This window comes from Piliocolobus tephrosceles, chromosome 2 (genome assembly GCF_002776525.5).
Source record: "Piliocolobus tephrosceles isolate RC106 chromosome 2, ASM277652v3, whole genome shotgun sequence".
NCBI lineage: Eukaryota > Metazoa > Chordata > Mammalia > Primates > Cercopithecidae > Piliocolobus > Piliocolobus tephrosceles.
In genome coordinates, this window is record NC_045435.1 from 115,111,780 (window position 1) to 115,135,029 (window position 23,250).

Below are 23,250 nucleotides of genomic sequence, written 5' to 3' on the forward strand. Positions count from 1 at the left end.
AACTTGTGCAGTCAGGCTTAAAGGTAGATTCCATTGTTTCTATTCTGTTTATTCCATTTATTCTAATGAAATTCATACACATTTTCAAAATAACACAAAGCCTACTTTCATCCCATAACGGTATTTGCCACCGTCATTTAGCTTTGCAATACAATAGAAGGAAAATAACAGTAAATTCCTATTCACAATTATAACTTGTTCCTTAAGAAGTGTTTACATATTCTTCAATTATGGCTAAAATATTCGGCAAAGATGGACAAAGGAGAAACGAACAAATATAAATACACACAGACACTCTCACACAATTTTAAATGATCTGAGGAACAACTGCCATATAGCCCACTGTTAAATTTATCATTCATAATAGAGTCCCCAAAATTTCAAATTCAAGGACGTTTGGTCAATGAACCCTTTAATTCCTAATATTCAAATCAGACAAAATAATGGGGCAAATTTTTAAACAATTGCCTCAAATATGTCTCAGGTAGATATGACAGAAATAAAATATTTATTCTCATTCTTGAATACCTCCACTCTAAACGTTAAATATATGTCTCCTCCTTCCATCCCACCCAAAAAGAGCCCTCCCTTGGAAGTATCAAAAGATATATAAAAGCCACCCAAGAGATTATAAACTTTTTTATTTTAAATAGGCAAAATTTTACCTGTTTATTATACACCCATTTGGAGAAACTGATTGTTTTAAGCAACAAAAAAAACGAAGTCTTATCCCAACCAGAAAAGCAAATTCTATAATAACAGGTCTTATAATTTGGTGTTAATAGTACCATCATACTGTTTTATGAGGCAATTACTCAGTTCCTAAGCAAATAAAAGTACCAAGCCCAAAGCCTGATAGTTTATCCTCATGAAAGAAAACAGATTCTTTTACAATTAAAACTAAGATAGTCCCCGTTGACACTATCACGACTTAATTGTTTGAACTATGAATAGGTCAAATGATGGAGAAGAAATCTAATGTCTATTTCAATTTCATTCCTAATATACTTTATCTTACTAATAATGCATGAGAGAAAAATGGCTATTTTCTCAAATTGGTGACACTACACCGACCTATCTTTTTTTTTTTTTAATGGAGTCTCACTGTGTTGCCCAGGCTGGAGTGCAGTGGCATGATCTCAGTTCACTGCAACCTCCACCTCCCAGGTTCAAGCGATTCTCCTGCCTCAGCCTCCTAAGTAGCTGGGATTACAGGCAATGCCACTCTGCCCGGCTAATTTTCATATTTTTAGTAGAGACAGGGTTTTGCCGTGTTGGCCAGGCCGGTCTTGAACTCCTGACATGACCTCAGGTGATCCACCTGCCTCAGCCTCTCAAAGTGCTAAGTATGATGTTTTATTCAATGTTTCTTCAAAATGGCAGGTTGGATTAACAGGGCATTAATTTACATTAAGGGGTCTGAGTATAAGTATCTAAAAGTGGAGAAGCACTTTCACCTCTTCTTCCCTCCTCCTTGGGCACTCGCTATTGAGGCTGTGGTGCAGACTGTGGCTCTGTGTCTCCTCTGCATCCCCTCTGCTACATTAGTGAGTGCCAAAGCCCTCTCCCGCTTGGCATAGTTCTGACATCTCACAGGTGAGTCTAACTAAGGATAGACGCTCTTCTCTCTTATCCAACAAGGCAACAGGAGTAAACCCATTTCAGGGCCTCCCCCTAGGTCCTTTCAGCCTCCATGGGTCCTTCTATTAGGCCAGTGTATAGTAAATAATAATACAGGTTTAGAGAGTTGACATGGGAGGAGGGAGATCCTTAGGACCTGCTTTGGGCTGAAGCTCTTTATACTCCATGTGTTCCAACCCATCTAACCAAAGTTTTTAACACTTGGATTTGCAGCTCATATCCAATTAATTGTGCTATTTCGTTCCTATTTCTCATTGTTTGTTGTGTGAGTCCTGTGGGGGAGTGGGGAGGTTGGACTGAGAAGACAGTTGTGATCTGGTACAAAATTTAGCCATTCCTGGTCTCCTGTCTCTAGTACTGAAGAATGTCTCAACACCAACAACACATCTAACACTAACGATTCTAACCTTCTGGTAGGCATTGTGTTAATTAATAGGACTGCTGTCAATGAGACATACCAATCCAAGCCCGCTAAGCAGCACAGGTGTCAGTCCTAAGCAGGACATTAACTCCAGGTTCTGCAAGTGTGGGATAAGGTAGATGGATCCCGCAGACCCAGGCCTACAAAGGCCTTACAGAAGTAGGATAGAAGAGTATGGGGACTGACACAGATGTGCAAAACCATCTGTTTTCATAAGGGATTTTACCCCCAAAAGAAACCAAAGAAGTCCACTGGCACAAGGAGATCGTTATATTTGCTTCTGAAAACTTCATAGGCAACTTTAGGTGAGATACCTGAAAATTTTGCTCTACTACATGACGGACTTTCCACCCATACAGTGTTCAGTGGTTACTAGAAATGACTGGGAGGGGAGTGGAGGAAGGGGAAACAGGGAAGTTGTATGTACAAACACTCCTGAGAAAGATACAGTAGGAACACATAAACATCATACACTCCTGAGCTTCAACTCCACCCAACAGTCACACCGTTAATCATGGAGAAAACAGGAGAATAAAGTGAATAAAGGCCACTGTGAACCCCACAAGTCTCACTCAGCCATAACCAACGTTGCTGATCTCCCTCAGCCACCAGCTTGCTAGAATCCAAGGCCTTCTTTGTAATCCCCAACAGTTTCACCAGATAAACCAGACTTTCCTGACAAGAATATAAGGTAACAGATTCAGTTAGATGGGGCCTACATGCAGCCAACGATGTTTAAATCCCCATTTCTATGCTCCATGCACACACAGAGAATACTTTTATTTGCCTAGAATGCAAGAGACATACAAAGAAATGAATTATTTCGAGGCAAGGAACTGCCCAACTACTTAAAAGGCAACTGCCTGCCAAGCTGTCCCTTAAAGTGATCATAGAATAGAAACAACTTAGTTCATGCTCCATAGAAAATAGACTAGAGACAAGGCAAGGAGGAAAAGTATAAAAGCATGAAAGCATAAAACTTAGGCTTCACAGCAGTATCTTTCTGGTTATTCCCCAGGCATGAAAAGGGAAACATAGTGAGTGTTCCTAATAGAAAGTCACAGATTCAGGTTGTGAACTGGGGAAAGCACACTGCAAAACCATCAACAGTTAAAGCAGGTTAGGTCGGGCCAGGAGGCCTGGGAAGGCTTGTCATGAGCAGTCATCCCTCCATGGTGACAGCAACCCAAAAGTGAACCTCCTCAGTTTTAACCAGTCACTGAGACAAAACTACATGTGGACTTAACTCTCAACAGGGTGGCTCAACTCAGCTATGAGGAAACCTTGGGAATACCTACCTGACGAGAGCTGACAAAGCTTTTCAATGGAATTAAAAGAGGAAGCAATGGATGTGGAAGGCTTTCATCCATACAGTTAACTTTAAGAACCAAAGCTTACTCTATTTGTTTGTAATGATTCTGAATGGAAATTACACATGTTCTTCATTAAAGAGCAGGCTGGCCGTAGCTTTTTCATTAGGGATTTCAGGACAGTTTATAAGAATACTGTGTTCAGTCATAAAGTGATGGATTAGGATGTTACGGAAACATTTTGACCTTACATATACAGAGCTATTATCACCCCACCCCTACTTAAGTTTTTTGTTTCTTGTTTTGTTTTTATCGAGACAGAGTCTCACTCTGTTGCCCAGGATGGAGTGCAGTGGCGTGATCTCAGCTCACCACAAACTCCACCTCCTGGGTTCAAGCTATTCTCCTGCCTCAGACTCCCAAGTAGCTGGGACTACAAGCATGTGCCACCATGCCCAACTATTTTTTGTATTTTTAGTAGAGACAGGGTTTCACTATGTTGGCCAGGCTGGTCTAGAACTCCTGACCTTGTGATCCACCCGCCTCGGCCTCCCAATAAGTTCTTATGCTTAATTGTAATGTTTCTTTCTTTCTCTTTTCTTCATTAACCACACTCCCTCCAGTCTCAGCACCTTTTCCTAAATTTGCTGTCTTAAATTTTCTTTGAGCTGGGCAGCCAGATTGTCAGTTACATACACACACGGAGACGAGGAGTCCCTGAATACAGTTTTGGAAGTTCCCTGTGTGCTTTGTGCAGGCTTCCTTTTCACCACCAGCTGATTGTCAGCTGTGAAGGTAGCTGAGCAGACCAGATGTGTGATCTCTCGGTAACTGCACTATAACTCATTTTCATCTCAGTCAAAAAGGCTCAGTAGAAACCACCCTGACTAAACACTTATTTTCTTGGTCTGGGTTCCTTCTTCTCTAGACAGATGTGTATCTGAGCTGACCAAGTCTATCACAGGACTAAGGCATTTTGGTCAAGGCTATACCACATCCACACTGTCCCCCAACACACCACAGAGATGTGATAATGAGTCCATTCTTGAAATCAGTGACCCTTTACAAATGAAGAAATGCACTGCAAAACTAATAAGAAAAAAACAGAAACTAGATCATCTCTACTACAAGGCATTTATTTGTCGAATCCTATGGACTTCTCTTTCCCCTACACAGAGCACCAGGGTTTCTCTCCTATTCTTTATTTTGTTTGTACCCATACTTCCATTTCAAAGAATTTGGTAATAACCACAGGCCCTCACAACCTCTCCCCCTAACCACACATAACACTAAAACCACAAGTGCTTCACGCCCAGCTAGTTCTATTCTTTTGATTGACAGGGAAAGGCTGCCACGCAGGCACTTGAGATTAACTTCTAGCAAGACCCAGCATTTCCAACAACCCCTGAGCTCAAATGCAGGGTCTGGAGCAGGACACTCTGGAAACAGAATGAACAGATCCTCACTATTAGTAAGACATTTAATTCCACCCAATTATGTCCTCAAAGCTTTTAAAGAAACTTTACTTTAAAAGAATATTACAAAAGATCTTCAGTTTTTGCATTTCTCTAGGCAACTAGCTTATTCCTTTTTCTTCTTATTTTGCTTCCTCTTTTCCAAGTTAAAAAAGATTTTCCATGGTACTTTGGTCCCAGCCTATACTAAGAAGCATACTGGCCAAATTCACGAAAAACAGCAATTCGCAGAAGAGAACTGCAGGCCCACCTGCAAAGGCCAAAGCAATTATATACTAGGAAGAATGTCTAACTTAAAACAAAGCCAAAGCCCTAATTACTGCTGGGAGAGTTTTTAACTCTGTGAAACCGGCCTTCAAATTAGTAACAAAATGTCCTGGTCTTCACTCTGTGGGCCAATGACTGAAATTTCCTTACATTAATTCAAGATGTGAGTTAGCAGTACAGTACGCAAATTAATTTCAAATGACAAGAGAAAAAGAACATAACAGTACCAAAAGGAACGAAGTATACCCATCAGAACCAAACCCGCTGGGCCAGGCTGGATGAGAGGGGTTGATTCCCTGAATTCAATTATAAGCCAGGCTGAGGCTCCCAGGCTCACTTCACCAGCACCCTAATGAGGCCTCCCACTAACTTTGACTATCCTGGAGCAGTGTTTAAAAAGTCAATGGAAAACTGGGCATGGTGGTGCATACCGGTAGTCCCAGCTACTCAGGAGGCTGAGGCAAGATGATGGCTTCAGCCCAGGTAGTTTGAGTCCAGCCTGGGCAACACAGCAAGACCTTGTCTCTTTTTAAAAAAAAAAAAAAAAAGGTTGATGGAGTAATATAACAAGTAAGGAGAATGTATGTGTTCGGTTTTAACTTTTTACTTCCATACTCCAATTCAAAACCCATCAAACACAAGGACCCATAAAGCAACTTGAAAATAATATCAGAATTTATACCACTATAGTTAACTGTGATTCCATGTACTCCATAAAGCTAGTGTCTTTTCCAATACACATTAACCAATCACCTTCACACACTTTAAACATAACACGTAATCATTTTGCTCTGCTACACGCTTGTTCTGTAGCCTGAAAAATATATTGTCACAGACACATTAGGTAAAATCAGCTCAATTCATGAAAATGTCCTTCTCTACTAAAAGTACCCACTGACTTCTAATAGTGAGAATCTATGGTGGGTCAAGTTTCAGAAAATACAGCAGAGAAACATCCTGGCCATTTGTATAACAGTAATAAGGGAATGGCCGGGCATGGTAATCCCAGCACTTTGGGAGGCCGAGGCAGGGGGGACTGCTTGAGCTCAGAAGTTCAAGACCCACGTGTGTAATATGGTGAAACCCCGTCTGTGTTTTGGTTTTTTTAATAATAATAATAATGGGAAAAAAATATTTCTGATTCAGCGGGGTGCGGGAAACCACATGAATACTCAAAATGCAATCTGACTTACTGAATCACAGAAAATACAACTTCGCTATATTGTTTGGAAAAAGAGGGGTTTGGGAGGTTACTAAGAAATTACTATACTCTATATAACCCTTGTAAAACAATAAAATAGCTAATGTTTTATGAATGATAAGACTAGTTTCTAAATGGCTTCCAATATAAAACCTAAACCTAATAAAAATTTATTATGACAAACATTTGTGCAGCTGATTTACATTAGTTTGTGCCTTGACTGTAGTAAAGAAAAATAAATAAACATCTAGAGAAGTTAAAATTTGATACAGAATCGTATACCACAGAAAAAAGAAAAGAAAAACTGCATTCATGAACCTCCCCCCATATGGGTGGCCTTTATGTATAAATGCCATCAGTCACAAGGACAGACAACTTCCTAAATGTGTACTTCCTAAGTTTTATTATTAGCAAAACTTAGAAAAAAGAGGGAGAGAGAGAGAGCAAAGCAAGACAGTCAGTTGCACACATTCTTGCAACTAATGGAATGTCAAAGTATCATTTACTATTTTATTTTCCTCATTAGAAAACCCTCTTTCCAGGCCGGGTGCGGTGGCTCAAGCCTGTAATCCCAGCACTTTGGGAGGCCGAGACGGGCGGATCACTAGGTCAGGAGATCGAGACCATCCTGGCTAACACGGTGAAACCCCATCTCTACTAAAAAAAAAAAAAAAAAAAAAAAAAAAAGAAAACCCTCTTTCCTTCCTGATCAATGCTGGCTTTGAAAGGTTGACTGAGGTTTCACAACCTAGAAACTCTGAAAATAGTTGTCATTTCTAGCCTTTCAGCAAAACCAGAAACTGCTTTCTGATAATAACTATGGAAACACCAACAGCGTCAATAGAAAGAAAAAAAATCTCATTAAAACAAAATAGAACACTACGTGATCTTCTTTACCTCTGAAATTCTGGGGAATCTGCTCATTTATCAACACACACTGGACTGTTTTGACCACTTCCCCGCGCTGTGAGAATATGGCTTTTCCTTCTCTTCCCAGTAACACCACACCAGTGCCTTGGCATTGGCTCTGCCCATGTGGAATTAGCATGTGGTCATTATGAACCTGATGTGGGACACTGCCATTGGACAGGAGAAACCTAGAGGTGGTTTTAGTGCTTTTCCTTGAGCTAATCCCTCCTGTACACTTCAGGCAAACATTCCCCCTTGCTTTTTAAAAAATCAAATTAAGTAGCACAAAAAAAAAGGATATGGAGAGGGACTAAGAACTGTTATTAGAATTTTTCACAGCCCCTCTGCTAAAAATAGCTTAAAATAAATAAATAAATAACACTATAGTGGACAGGCCCCAGCACTGAGTATTGGAAAATATGAGTTCTAATCTGGGATTTGTCAATAAAATAATTAGCTCTGAACTTCAGCAATTAATTTCCTCTCTTGTAAAATGACAATATTATAAATCTGTAATATGCCCTTAAGGTTCCTTTCTGATCTTAAGGGAGTATGTTTCCTCCCTTCAATACCAACTGCTTACCATGCATACCTAATATTGATTAAACTAAAGCTTAAAAAAAAGACACACACAAAAAAATCTTCTAAAAATCTGTTTCCCTCATTTAAGTATAGCTTGAGCCTTCTGCATAAAAGGAAGAATCTATGTAAAATGTTGAGAAAAGAATGTATTGAGCACACAGTGCTGATAATCACTGTGTTTTTACGCCAATAAAATCTAATTTTACAGCTGAGTTCTATACGGCTGTGCAAGAAAGACTCTTGCCATGGCTTGCCACTTGAAGGAAAGAAGGAGTGGTGATAATTGTTCATGCAGAAAAACCTCTTGAGACATGAGCAGTACCTGGAGGTATGTGCCCAGCTGGTTGGTTGAGGCACAAATAGTCTGGAATTTGCCTTCTTGTCTGATATGTGTTCATTAGCGAAGTAAAATCACAGTTGTCTGAAAAAGTTCTTAACCTTAAAAACATTCTTGCATTTTACATCCAATTATAAGCATAAAAGATTTAGTTGGGAGCATTTAAATCCACAGAGAAATCCTGTGAAACTGAGTTTTTTAGATTAAAAACACCACCACTCCAGATTAAAATAAATACTAGGTTCAACCAACAAGCCAAAAGGAACCATCCACTGTGCTCTTGAGTGCAAAAAGGGGATAGATGTCCCTAATGCACAGGCCCTGCCTTCAAGAATCCATAGATGCTTTTTAAACATTTTTGTCTTGGCATAATTTTAAATTTGGCAAAGCAGAGTCATGTCTGAATTCAAATCTAATGTATGGGAAAGCAGTATCTTCTGGGGGAGAAAAATCCACATATATAAGGATTATGAGTAAAAATTACATGTAATTTGAAGCTGCTTCCATAACCCCCTATTAATATAGAGGTTGCTTCCATTGCAGCCCAACATGCTCCAAATCTTTACAGAAACATGAAAACTAAATGGAAAAAAATTACATCACTATATATACACAATCTCTTGACCTCAGATCTACATCCTCACATAAATAACAGCTCAGTTTTGCAAATATTAACTAAAAGGGAAAGGGGGCTTATCTACAAAAAAGTTTACCAACCAAAGGTTCGTTTGCCTTGTTCGTTGTTTTTAAGTGGTATTTACATAAGCTTGCAGACGTAATTAACCATTTTTATTAGAACACTTAGATTCCAGGCACACTCATATCACAATGCATCTCACACCCAGACATCCCAATGATGACAGTCAAGTATTTACAAGGAAACATGCGAAAGCTACGAGCCCTTATTCTCACACATACCCAAGCTAACCTTGTCACATCCAAACATGGGAATAACTGAAAATAGACATTTTCAGTGAAATTTGAAATTTTATGTATGTTTCTAATAGACAGTGAGAGAAAACTCTACAGAACTGGAGTCAGATAGTGAAAAACGTCACTTCTAAAGCCCCTTGAGGAAGTCTAATTCTGATCTGCATGGGGAGGTGGAGAGAGACAGGAAGTCAGAATACATGCTCCTCCTCCCAAGTGCCAGAAGCTCACGCTTTACCCAGCCCTTGCCCAGCCCTTGGGCACTACACCTGCCTGGCACCCTACAGCACTTTGACAGGTCCCCCTGCTTTTCAGGACTGTGGTTCAGGTTTTCCTATATAAGCTCTCTGTGTCTTAGTTTCTTTATGTATAATGTGAGTGATATGGTTGCTTAAGCACATGACTTCCAGATAGCCCTTTAATAAGATCCAAAACGTATTTTATTATTCTATTTGTAGAGATCTGTTACAAATCAAATTCACATTTGTGCATCAATTTGGGCACCTAAGAGACATGCATAACCCCCTTGAATAGAAGAAAAAAAAAATGTGTTGCAAGCACCAAACAACTGATTGCTTTCTGGAAAGATGTAGAGGAAGAGTTCTGAAGCTGCTATTTCAGCCTGCTGGGACAAAGGCACTGTTTGGGGCACCTGCACACTAATTCTTACCCAGCATCAAAACATCCTATGAAGTAGTTGGTATTGTCCATTTACAAATATAACAACTAAGGCTAACAAAGAGACTCAGAAAGTGAAAATAAAAGGTCCATGCTCTTAGCGAGCTAACTGTAACATCTAAGAATCTGACAACAAAACCCAAGTAGAAGAGCTGGTTAAAATTCATATATAGGTTAGTGAGTTTTAAAGACTAGATAAAACAAGCACATGGTACAAAACAGAAAAGGTATCAAAAGATAACTTCCAAAGACAACCCACGAGAGCACATCTCCCTCCTAAGGAGTGCTTGGTTCCCCTCCACAAAGGCTACAATTGAGTTTTTGGTGCTTCCTTACCAAAATACAGACTTAATAATTTTTAGAGCACATTTTAAAGTAGCTTAAAGAAGATTAAGCAAATCTATTATACTACCGTTTAGCCTAGATGGTTTAAAATTAGAGGAGAAAAAAAAAACTAGCAGAAACCAAATTATAAATTGCTAAAGTTATGTCTTCCATGGCGATTTTAATGAAATGTGCCGTGATTAAACACAAAAGCAAAATTATTTCCAAAGAAGGGCAGAAGTTATTGATGAGGAGACTGCTGGAGTAATATCTTTGGTACAAAAGGTTTCAAGAGTCTATTAGTTTTAAGTAACTACTGTAAAATAAGTGTAAAGCAGGTTGAAGGTTTCTCCCTTTAATAATAACAATATTACAAACGAAGGACTTAGCTGAAAAGTACCCTCTAAAATGACATCAAACAAAAGAACTTGAAAAAAGGTTATCAACCATTGTGTTAACCAGATTATTTACTGTGTACCCACTTTGTGGTGGCACTGTACTAGAATTCTAGAGTTCTAGAAATAAAGGCATAAGGTTAAACGGCATTACAATGAAATGTTATACTCGATTAACTAAAAACGAATCCGCATTGGACACTTCTGACGAAATACCACGCAAAGTCAACAGACCTCCATGCTCTACGAAACCTTTCATCTGAGATAAGCCCCAATGTCTAAATTTGGTTTCCCAGCTGTGGCCTCTTTTCTAGACTTTGAAATCTGACAGGTGTTACAGAAGGTGAATTTGTCTTCAAAACATACCCCATGCCTTAACCTTCATTTCTGATCAGCCAGGAGAATACTAAAATTTTTTTATAGTATTCAATCATGTTTATTTTACACGCTCAGTTTTAATTGAATAGATGTTATAAAACATTCATTATGAGGAAAAGAACCTGTACCATTAAACATCACTGACGGTTCCTATTTATACTTAAATATATATTTCAAGGATTTCTGACATAAGTCATTGTAGATATTGGTTCAAATATTTTTTTCAAAAAATTATCTGATTCTCACTCCTGCATGGTTGGGGGGATGGAAATCAATAAGAACAGTCTGATACACTGAAAATCAGTTTAGAACTGTTTTGTATTTCCTAAAGGCAAGTTGTTTCTTGAGAAATATTACATTTAATGACATTCTCATAAGCAGTTTTGTTTTTCACTTAATGTGACTGAACATAAAGCAAATACCAGGTGTTATTTAGAGCTCAGAAGAGACCGAAACATTTCATGTTTCACATGAAATGACAACAGTTAACAAAGAAACAAATTAGCAGGTGCAAAGACACACCGTGTAAGGGAGTACCTATTTACTATTTCAGATTAGCTCATTATGATAAAATTTTAATATAAAACATGTATACAGTCACATTACTAATTCAGATAAACGTTTTGAAAACATAAAAATGCAAAATTCTCTAGAGAAAATATTTTCTTTCGACAGATGTCGCACACCAGAGAATTAAGGAGATTTGTTTTAATTAATAGATAAGAATGATAATTGGTATATATATGGCTTATACACAAATAGGTGAATTTTAGTGTTTGAAAGCATGATGCTTTGCCTATGTTCCAAACACTGCCTGTGAACAATGACATTAATTTATACTAATACAATTTGTTAAGAAAAAGTAGGCAGCTACACCCATTTATGTAAGAAATACCTATCAAGGTTTTCCTCTGTGCAAGACACTCTTTTGTGCTGAAGTTATGCAAATTCTAAATTAAGGAATTCATCAATGGGTTTTTTAATTTTTCCAGAAAAATCTTTTTAAATTTCAGCTTTGGTACAAAAGGCATGTTCTCCAATTCAACTTTAGTACTCCTTATATGATGAACACAAAAGACACAGACAAAATATTTTTCAGTTAATGTCACCTGTAAACTCAAAGAAGCAGGAGAATGAAAAATGCAAGTAACATTTTAGGATTATTAATGGCTTTGATGTCATGAACCCCCAAGAGGGTCTTAAGAGTACCCAAGGGTCCCCTAAACGACATTTTGAGAGTTGCTGCTCCACACAAACAAGTTATATGTAAAAACGTAAAAAAACAGATTGCTGTCCCTCCTTTACACTTTCTATTATGCAACTACAGTTCACCTGACAGGGTCTGAAGAAAGAACCAATTAATCCAAATTAAGAGGTATTCTAATTCTATCACAGATGTCTCTCTCCAGGACTTTATGCCACACTCATTACAGAACATTTGTGAGGCAAATTCATTTGGTAAATCATGAGAGCAGAAAAGCAGGCTGGAGGGCTAAGGAAACTGATGTTGGGGGCCAGGTACTTCCTGCTGGGGCTGTTAGCAGAGTATAGTGGAGGTGGGGACTTGAATCCAGGCCTGTTAGATGGGGATTCCCATCCAATCTTTCCTGTAATCAGACTCATGCCCCAGATACAAAGCAAATGATCAAACACTAAGGAAGTAACGACAAATAATATTGTATTGCCATTCTCAAGGAAGAATCCTATCTGCTCTGATCTCTAGACCTTCATTTACTGCTCAATGAGCCCATTTTAAGTCCTGCCATGATTTGATCTAGTATTTTCTAGGGTCATTCATTTATTTATGCCTTTCATCAAAGAACCCAAAAGTAGTCTTCCGAGGCATAAAGAGAACGTTTAAAATGAGAACCTCAAGTTTCAAATATAGACAAAGGAATTAGTAGGACATTGAAATTCATTTCCTAGAGCAACAAATTAGCAAAATCAAAATATGCCACAGCTAATTGATTTGCATTCAGCAAACAGTTAGATGAGAGACTTCCCTTTCATTTTTAAAAATAGATTAAACAAGCATATTAATTTTCCACTGGCCACTATAAATAAATGGAACTCCAAAATATCTTTTTTTTGCAAAGGCGTTTGCTCTAGCCAGTCACTGTTAGCCTGACCCTGAGTGGAATGTGTATTTACATTGCCGAGAGGCAGCATTGTGTGCTGGTGGGAAACCACTTCTCACAAACCTCCCATTCAACCGAGGACTCCACAATAGGTACTCACACAGGAAGCACGCCTTGCAAAGAGCACCTCTGCCATTCCAGAAAGAATTTTCCAAGGCAGTAAGGACGGTGGACCACTATAAATGCCACGTTCACAGGCCCTAACTGCCTACACTTCAGGGTCAACAAAGCCCGTGTTGTTCACAACCATTCCCCCGAGTTCTTCCCAAGGTGAAAGGGAAACTCAACAATTCCATTTCATTTTTCTAGATAATCTCCCAGGGTATTGCTTTGTTTTTCTTAAAAAAAAAAAAAAATACTAAGCCGTAATTGTTTTTCTCAAATATTCTGGACAGTACTCCCAAGAATCTACTGTTTTTTCAAAGCCAACTGAAAGGTGTTAATATTTAATGTGCAATTTTTAAAAAATCAAAACCTCAAATATTACTTCATGCCTCCACTGATTCCTTAAATACCAGTTCCTTAAATACTGATTCCTTAAATACCTTAAATACCGACCACTGTGTTTAACTGCAAAGCCAAAAAACTATTATGTTAACTCCTCAACTAGAAAAGCATGTACTGTCAGTAGTATCACATTAACAATGACTTCTGTACAGGTACATGCAGGAAATCAAGACAATGGTGACTGCTTACACATGCCATCAAATCAACTGGTGGATGAAAAATGAAATTAATAAATAGATTTTGGCAATTCAATACTAAACTACTAGCCTCAGTTTGACTTTTTCCTCCATACTTGAGTATGTAAGGAAGTACAACCTGGTTCTTTAAAAAAATGTGTTAATTGAATTCTCAATAACCCAACTTCCCAACCTGGACAAGAAAGGAGGCAGCTGCTACCAACAGTGATTATCTTAAGGCCATTAAATAATTTAATAATATTGGGCAAAGGGCAACTCTTCTGGCTTATTTTTCTCATTTCTTAAAAAAAAAAAAAAAAAAAAAAAATTCCTGCAGCTCTAGCTCAAAGGATCATTTCTCAAATTAAAGGACTGAATTCCATGACCAATGCTCCTGCCAGTTCTACTACTCTATCAATTTGGGCATAATAATAAAGAATATCACGAGTAATACATACATCTCAAGGGTTTATTGGAAGTCTACTTAAGGCAGCTGCTGTAAAATAAAAGATATGTGTATCCATACCCATCATAAATAATACCATTTGCTAGTGTCAGGAAGTCGCTTTTACAACACAGAAAAAGTAAACCAGACTATGAGGAAATGTTCACAATACAATGCTTAGTGCAAGTTACACAGTCAGATTATATATGTACACAGAATTTTTTAAAAGACTGACATGAAATAGAACCAAAATGTTAATGCTTAACCTATGTATAACATGATAACAAATAAGTTACATTTTTCTTTTGAACTTGCGACATTTTAAAAAATATGCTACAATGAGCATCTATAATTTTTATAACGATACAAGTTAACTTTTTTAAAAAACCATGTAATTCTATTTACTTTTGCACCATGTGATTGTTTAAACTTTTGTGAGGAAATACTTTCAAACCACCACATACAAAAAGACCTAAAGAAGACAGGTTTTACCCAAGTCTCACGGAACTAATCATCACCATTCAACTCTGGCTGTGGGACACAACAATGGAAGAACATCTGTGGTTAAGTAATAGATTTGGTAACATTTACAAAACCAGCCCTAAGGTCATGCTTGCTGCGTAATCCCAAGATTAGGCATGCTCACTAGGACCAACCCAAACAGCTAAAAAAGAGGGGGTAGGGGAAGCAGGTTCCACAGCTTACTTTTTTTAGATAACAAGTGCTCTATAAAATCCTCTTCCAACTGCCAAAATAAATCAAACTTACTGGGTGGAGAACTCTCTGTCAATCCAATGGGAATCAGCAAAGATAAACCTAATAATAGAATCTGTTACATACTTACTTAGCTCTACTAACTATGCTAGTTTCTAACTAGCACAAAAGACTTCAAAAGCTCTTGCTTGAAAAGTACAGGGTGGGGCCGGAGATTTCCCTAGGAGCTGGCAAGCCTCATTCTTTAACAGTGGAAAAGTAACTACCCACTCTTATCTTTATGAGTTCTTTCCAGCCCACCCGCCCTCATCCCATACGTTTTAAAAATATTTGGCCCATATTTTCTTTCCCACATTCCTATGCATTATAGTGTATAATACATGTTCACTCTAGAAATCTGAAAATACAGAAAAGCAAGAAGAAAGTTTAATTGTTCATAATCTCACTACTCAAAAATAGCCACTGTTAAAATGATGATATATTTCCTCTCAATCTTGCTTTTCTATTTGAAATTTAGAGAGCTACAGATTATAATCAATCTGCCTATTTTTTATTTTTGATACATAACAATAATACTCATTACTTTAAAAAATAAGCAAGTTGGTTCCTAAATCACATTTTACTTCAGAGAAGATGGCAGAATTCTCCTCTGAGGTCCTGGACTCTGGCAGAAAGATGGGAATAAGCCAGAAAAACAGATGATACAACAGGTACGTCCATTGGGCACTCAGAAGCACAATTTCTTTTTATATGATATTAGGTTACAATGACAAAATGCTTTTAGATTGTGTGCACATATTTTAAACAGAATTATTTAAATCCATTATGAAGTCTGGATTCCATGAATAAAAATGCAATTCCTTATTTCTACGTTTACACGTACGCAAGTTTCTGAAAGTTAAAGGGTGTATTCTCTATCTTCTGAGAGCTACAGGATGTTTTATGTTAACTGTCTGTAGCACCTATTTCACAACCATAAACCTATCCCAACCAATGAGCAGAATGAATGTATGTTCCAGCAACCAAGTTCAATGGCACTTTGCCCCAGAATACTTAACCCTGAGCATCTCGGTTGTATTGTTACCAGTAAAATTAACAGAGAACCAGACTGGCAAGATGTGGCTTAAGATATTTTAGAACAATGTATGAAAACATACATCACAGTCTGAAATAGTGAAAAGTTGGAAGCTATTTTATCCATACAATGCAAGACTCTGCAGCCAATTGTAAATGCTGTAGAAATCAATCTGCTAACATAGGAAGGTGCTCACAACACACTGTTTGTAGGGGGAAATAACAGGTTAACAAGGAAGTGTACACTGTGATACTCTGCAAAACTAGGTATATGTTGTGTTTTTTTTTTTCCACAAAGAAAAGAGTCTAGAAGAACATACACCAAAGTGTTCATAGTGATTTTGATAAAGTAGGTAGAAAGAAGAATCTTTTCATTTATCAATGCTCCAAGATTTTTTTTAATGATGCTTGTATGAGGAGAGGGGAAAAATAGTACACAGAACAAAGAGCATCTTAAGGGCAACCTGATCACATCTGTGTCAAATAATCTAACGGAAAAATGTGAAACAGATCATGCATATCTAGTCAAGGGTAATCCTGTTAAACAAAACCCCTCTCTGTGAGTACCTGATATGGGTACTGGCTATGACAATCTCTCTTCTAAAGCTGTGCTATAGCTCTCAGAAAAAGTGTAAGCTGTTCTAGGCCCTTCACTCTAGGCCCAGCGGCACCAATGGGCAGTGGTGGTGGGGACTGTCAATCTCCTAGAAGCTATTTTCAGTTTCAGAATATATCACAGAATTCCAAGTCTGAAAAAGAACTTCGAGAAGTTCAGCTCTAACTCAGGCTTGTGCTGTATCTATCCCTAGTAGATCAGAGGCTTCAAAATATCAAAACTTGGTGTTTTTTTTATTACACTGTATCCTTCAGCTAATTATCCCAGGATTTCCTCTCTCAAACAGTTGGTAAAAATACATTTATTTGGAACAACAGGATGATAGGAATAGATAAGGTGGGAATTAGACAGAACTGTGTCTGAGTCGATGAAAAACAAAAATTGCTGAGTATTTTAAAATCACCATTACTGAAGAGAGTATTTCTTTGATAAAGTCTGTTACCTCTGACCCTTCCCTTCCGTCATCACCACCAGCAGCAGCACCCTAGTTCAGGAATAGTCAAGTCACTTCTAGATTCTGAAAAAGTACAGGACCCATTTACCCTGCCTACTGTCCCTGTCATCTCCCTTCTGTCCACTCTACCCTGCACATGCAGACCATGTAATTTAGTTCTGGAACCTCACTTTCACTAAGCTACTACACACTCGCTCACAGACCAGTGATTCTTCAAGCAGAAGCACCCATAAGAGATAGGGAACGGAGGACTTAGCATTGTAGGGGAGTCATTCTACAACACTAACCATTCAGGTTAGAGTTTCTCCAGATACGTGCAGGAACTATCAGCACAGAATCAAGTGAGGTGCTTGTTTAAAAACGCAGATTCCTCACAAATATTCACAGCAGCATTACTCAAATAGCTCAAAAAGGAGAAACCATCCAACAGAAGAATGGACACACAAAAATGTACCCATTTTATGGATGCATAGAATGGATACATTCCTTAAAAAGGAATAAAATACTGATACATACTACAACATAGATGAGCCCTGAAAATATTATGCAAAGTGGAAAAGGCCAGTTAGAGAAGGCCACATAATGTACAATTCCCTTTATATGAAACGTCCAGAATAGGCAAATGTTTAGAGACAGAAAGTAGACTGGTGGTTGCTTGGGGCTGGAGTTGACGGTGGGAAGCAACTGCCAATGGCTATCAGGTTTCTTTTAGAAGGGACAAAAGTGTTTTAGAAGTTGCTAGTGGTGGTGGTTGCACAACACCATGAATATGCTAAAAACATTAAATTTTACACCTTAAATGCATGAGCTGTATGACATGTGAAATATCTCTCAATAAAGCTGTTTAAAAATCCAGTTCCCTCAATTCTCACTTAGATCAACTAAACCAGAATCTCTGAAGGGAGGCCTAGATATCCTCCCTTTGAACAGAAAGAGCAGGTGATGTGCCATTTCACTAAGTTCTCCAGAAGATTCCTGAGTACACTAAAGTTAACACTGCCTTTGATCTTTTCTGAACCTTAAAGGCTATATCAGTGTATTTCCATCCAGGTGCGGTGGCTCACGCCTGTAATCACAGCACTTTGGGAAGCTGAAGAGGGAGGACAGCCTGAGGCCTGGAATTCGAGACCAGCCTGGGCAACACAGCAAGAGACCCTCTCTCTAAAATATTTAAAAATTAGCTAGGTGTGGTGGGGATCCTGAGGTGAGAGGATCATTTGAGCCCAGGAGTTCAAGGATGTAGTAAGCTATGATTATGCCACTGCACTTCACCCTGGGCAACAGAGCAACAATCCTGTCTCAAAAAAAGATTCTGGCCAGGCATGGTGGCTCATGCCTGTAATCCCAGCACTTTGGGAGGCCAAGGTGGGAGGATCACTTGAGCCCAGTAGATCGAGACCAGCCTGGACAACATAGAAAGGCGCCATCTCTACGAAAACTAAAAGAGCAGTCAGGTGTGGTGGTGCACACCTGTAGTCTCAGCTACTCAGGAGGCTGAAGTGGGAGAATCACTTGAGCCCAGGAGACAGAGGTTGCAGTGAGCCATTATCATGCCACTGCACTCCAGCCTGGGCAATAGAGTGAGACACTGTATAAACAAAACAAAACAAAAAAATCTAATGTATTTCCTACTCTGCCCTACACAACCCTCCCATGTGACCAGTGTCCTGATGCTGGGGAGCACAGAGACCGCTGCTGAGCTTTTGCTCTTGCTACTCTCTCCTCTTTTCCAGAACACCCACAGTTCTGTCTAGGTCTTGCTACTTAAAGCTACATCAAGATTACTATGGTTCACAATAACCTCTACAGAGAACCCTTGGGGTCTTCCTATCCTCATGCATGAAAGGAAGATGATGGACTGGGTAACGACTAGACTTTCTCCCTTACCTGAAAGTATGAGCCTCACTGAGAGAGACTCAAGAAAGACTCCAGGCAAACAGCCTTTCCTCCATTCAGTCCACGTTTTATATCCATATAATAATGTGTATTGAGCAATGTTCTCCCCCACTTAATGTGTGGGGAAGCTAAATAACTTAAAGAAGAATCTTTTTGTTAAGGCTCAGAAAATGTATACCTAACACACGGTCGAGTCCAGCATATGACAGGGCCTCAGGCATTTGATGCACTCCCTAACCGATCCTCAAAGAGTCAATCCTTTAGCTTGAATCTCTTCCTGGATCTCCAGGTTTGCTGAGGTGTCCATACAGAGCTTTTGCATGGAGAGACCTGGCATTCTGTGCTGCTCTGTTTGACATAGGAGGTTTGCTTTCTTCTACTCCAAGGTGATACTATCAACCACTATCTTAAACACTTGAAACGTGCATTGTTTTTTCTATCTGTAATGATGGCTTTATGACAGCATTTGAGAGAAACTTAAGGTTAGAGGCCCCATGCATGGTCATGAAATGAACACAGATAACTGACTCATAATCAAATTTACAACCTTATTTGAGGCAATCTAAAGCCATCCGTTATAGCACTCCCCTACCCCCTCACCTCCCTAACACACACACACACACACACCCCAGTAAAAAGTCAGGGCACTGTAATATTACTAGAAGCTACACAACTTTGACCATTTCTCTTTAGTGACTACTCATCAAGATGACTAAATACAAATTCCATATGAAAATGTATGTTAAGAGGTACTTCCTACAAATAAAAGCCACTTTTGAAGATAATTTTTGCAGCATATTTAACAGATGTATTCTGTTAAAAGAATATGTATTCTTATATGTTTAGCAACTATAGTGACAAAGTTACTTCATAAAGCTAAAATTAAGATGCTCCAAAGCAAACATACACAAACATGCATGCATACACACATATACACACATACACAAACACACACAGTATATACACACACACTTTTCAGAACACTAGGATACTACAAAGTGCTTGATACAATGCTCATCCGTAAATCTACTTTTAAAATTCTGACTTTTATAATTTCTAATCATATTTTTTCATATATCTGCAAATTAAGAGAAAATACCTACCTTTTCTTCCACATGTACTGCCTCTTTTCACATTTTAAAATTATATAGACAGAGCAAAACCTTGGTAATTTAAAGTAATTGGAGAAAAAAGGCCCCTCTAAATGTATGAAAAGAAGCATTTGCAAAAAGAAATTTAAATACAGCTAAAACTTCAACAGCACTGCCAGGTGGAAATCCTCCCTGCTGTGTTTTACAGATAAGACATACTTATATCTATAACAATTACTCCTTAAAAAATATTTTCCCAAGTACTTCAGAATAGTTTTATTATATTCTACTCCTTCTCTCCACCACTTCCCCAAGCCCATCCTTGTTTTACTTATTTCCCAAGCTCTTCATAGACAATGAAGAAATTACTGGGATGAAAAGTAGTTATACAGGTTCAGTATTCCTCACCTGAAATGCTTGGGACCCTAGGTGTTTCAGATTTCAGATCTGAATTTTAGATTTTGGAATATCTGCATATACATAATACGAGGTATCATATACAGACATCTTGGGGATGGGACCCAAGTCTAAACATGAAATTTCTGTTTCACATACACCCTTATACACATAACCTGAAAATAATTTTATACAATATTTTAAATAATATTGTACATGAAACAAAGTTTTGGCTGCAATCAGTCACATGAGGTTGGGTGTGGAATTTTCCATTGTGGCATCCTGTCGTCAAAATGTTTCAGATTTGGGAGCATTTTGGATTTTCAAATTGCGGATGCTCAATCTGTATTATCTTCAGCACCCAGATCACACAAGGTAAAGAATAATTTAGTTTTGTGAGCTGGATCCGAAGTACTAGAAAAAAACTGAAAGGGTGTCATTTCAGTTCATTTTCACAACCCTATCCCACTCCATGAGAAAGTAAAGTGATAAAGAATACTGCTCTGAAGAGGCAGGAAACTTGGATTATCCTGTTCCCACCAAGAACTATTTCTGTGTTCCTAAGCACAAGTCTTTCTCCAGCTCCCTACCTTTCTTTTTTTGTTTGTTTGTTTTGTTTTGTTTTATGTCACAGCCCTAGGTTTCTTCTCATATGCTCACTCCAGTTGACTGTGGTGCCTGCCTCGAGTGCAGAGTTGAGAAAGATTCACTGCCCTCACTCAGTGATAATTAGAGATGGCTGTCAAGGTCATGGGATTAAGGAGATGGGAGATGCACGTCACATATTTGCCATCCACTGGTTAGAAAAAAGCACCGAGGACCCACCTGCTCAAGTTTTCTGAGCAACAACAGTAACAGAAAAGAGGAGGCACATCTGAAGTTGGAGAAGTTGGAGAGACAAAGTCTCTGGCTTCCACTTCTAATTCACTCAACATTTCAGAGATAATATTAATATCTGGAAATTCAGAATTGACTAATTTTAAAACTTTTAAAGCAATATCTAACAAGATATTAGGATTAAGCACAACTGTTCAACTCATATAACAGCCATCACAACTGACAGATATCACACCCAAAACACTGATACAAATGAATTATCTGTGTGGAAATATGTCATTAACATCATAAAAAGTTGAGATGGCCGACCTGAGAATTCATTCCCTCAGTTGTTCAGACATTTACTTGGTATCTTATGCAGCTGGCACTGTGCAGACCCTGGATATATAGTTTTCCACTTATGGCTGACTTTGTAATTGAGCTATTCAACAGATTTTTAAATAATGAATCGACACTGAGATTTTCAAACCTCCATGTCCTTGATCTTCACAAGACAGCCTTATTAGAATCTTGATTGTTTGAATGTTCTAAGAGGCTTCTGTCAGAGATATTAAGATAGTGCTATGACTGAAATTATATTAATGGCAAAAACCACAATTACTTTTGTACCCACTTAGTAATTTAAAATCTTCATACTGCTGAGGACTTAATACACCCTACATTCGATTTGTGCACGGTATGTGTGGTGCCGTCCCCTACCTTCGATCAACTGAGGACTCAGTACTGATCTTCCCAGGGAAATCCTCCAAACCTCTGTGGACAGCTGTGCCACATTGCATCCTGTTTCCAACATTCACTAAGGAAATTTCCTCACCCCTAATGAATTCTTACTGTTTTATCTAGAGTTTAAGAAAATCCTATGGTAAAATATCTTGCCCCTAGTTTTACATTGTACTCCTATAACACACGTTTTAAAAGATGTTTTCCTACATTCTTGATTCAAATATTTAATTCGGAAACAAGAATTAGTAAAGTAATAATAATAACAATTTGTGCTGAACTAATTTTTACTTTTACTTTGCAAATTAAATAATTAACAATTTGTGCTGAACTAAATTTTACGTTGTCCTGTGGGTATTAGTTGCTCACTATGAATTTTGAGAGCTCACAGGACATTGAAAATCCCATTTATCCAAAACTAATTCTGTGAAATTCAATACCATGACAAGTCAGTGCTCTTGTCAATGCCTTTGTTGTCTCATAGAAAGCTAACTTATCACTTAAAACACAACCCCGAATATTATTTGGCTATTCTTTGTAAATTTTAAAGTCTGACAGTTGGATAAATGACTAAAACTATACTATTTTTATAGCTTTTGTACAAGCTAATCATTTTAAGCATCACACATTCCACAGGAGAGTACCATCAACACAAATAATCATACAATCATAATGGCTACCTTTGGTAGAATTTATTTAAAATGTAGTTTTTAAATGATCAATTGCATTTTTTTTTTTTTTTTTTTAGATTTCACTACATAAAATTTATCTTTTTATTTATAAAAAAGTGTAACACTGGCACCTACTTTTAAATCAATTTATGAAACCATTCTCTTTTGTAGGATGTGTATTGTCACTGAAATATACATCCTACAAAATACAGTTTAAAGAAATGTAATAGCTATGTACAAAACATTTCAAACATTTATATTCAGCAGATCAATTGCATTTCAAAATATAATTACGAAGGTAGAGATTTTTGTGATTTGATGTATGGATATTACATTTAATTTAAAACACATTTTACAAGGGATTCATTCTAGCACTAGAGACACTGACTGAAACGCACATGATACTGAGGAAAGATGACCGCGGTGGCCATCTGGAGATCTGGGTTTCAGTTCTGTTACGTATGGTAGCTGCATGGGTTAGGTTTCTCAGTCTACATTTATTTGCAACATAAAAAGGTTGCACTAGACTACCTGCAAATTCCCTTCTAATATGAAATTCTGTGGTACCAGTACAGCAGTTTTGCTAATTTGGGATTAAAGTCATAAATAAAGGCCTACTTGGAAGAAATTTTCCCTAGAAAGTACCTTGTTTAGCCACATAACTTTA

General features: G+C 38.0%; 1 protein-coding gene across 2 annotated transcripts in view; it reads right to left on the minus strand.

The window, feature by feature from the left end:
- The window catches only part of FNDC3B (fibronectin type III domain containing 3B), a 362,808-nt gene that overhangs the window by 290,374 nt on the left and 49,184 nt on the right, over positions 1 to 23,250 (minus strand). The window lies entirely within an intron of this gene.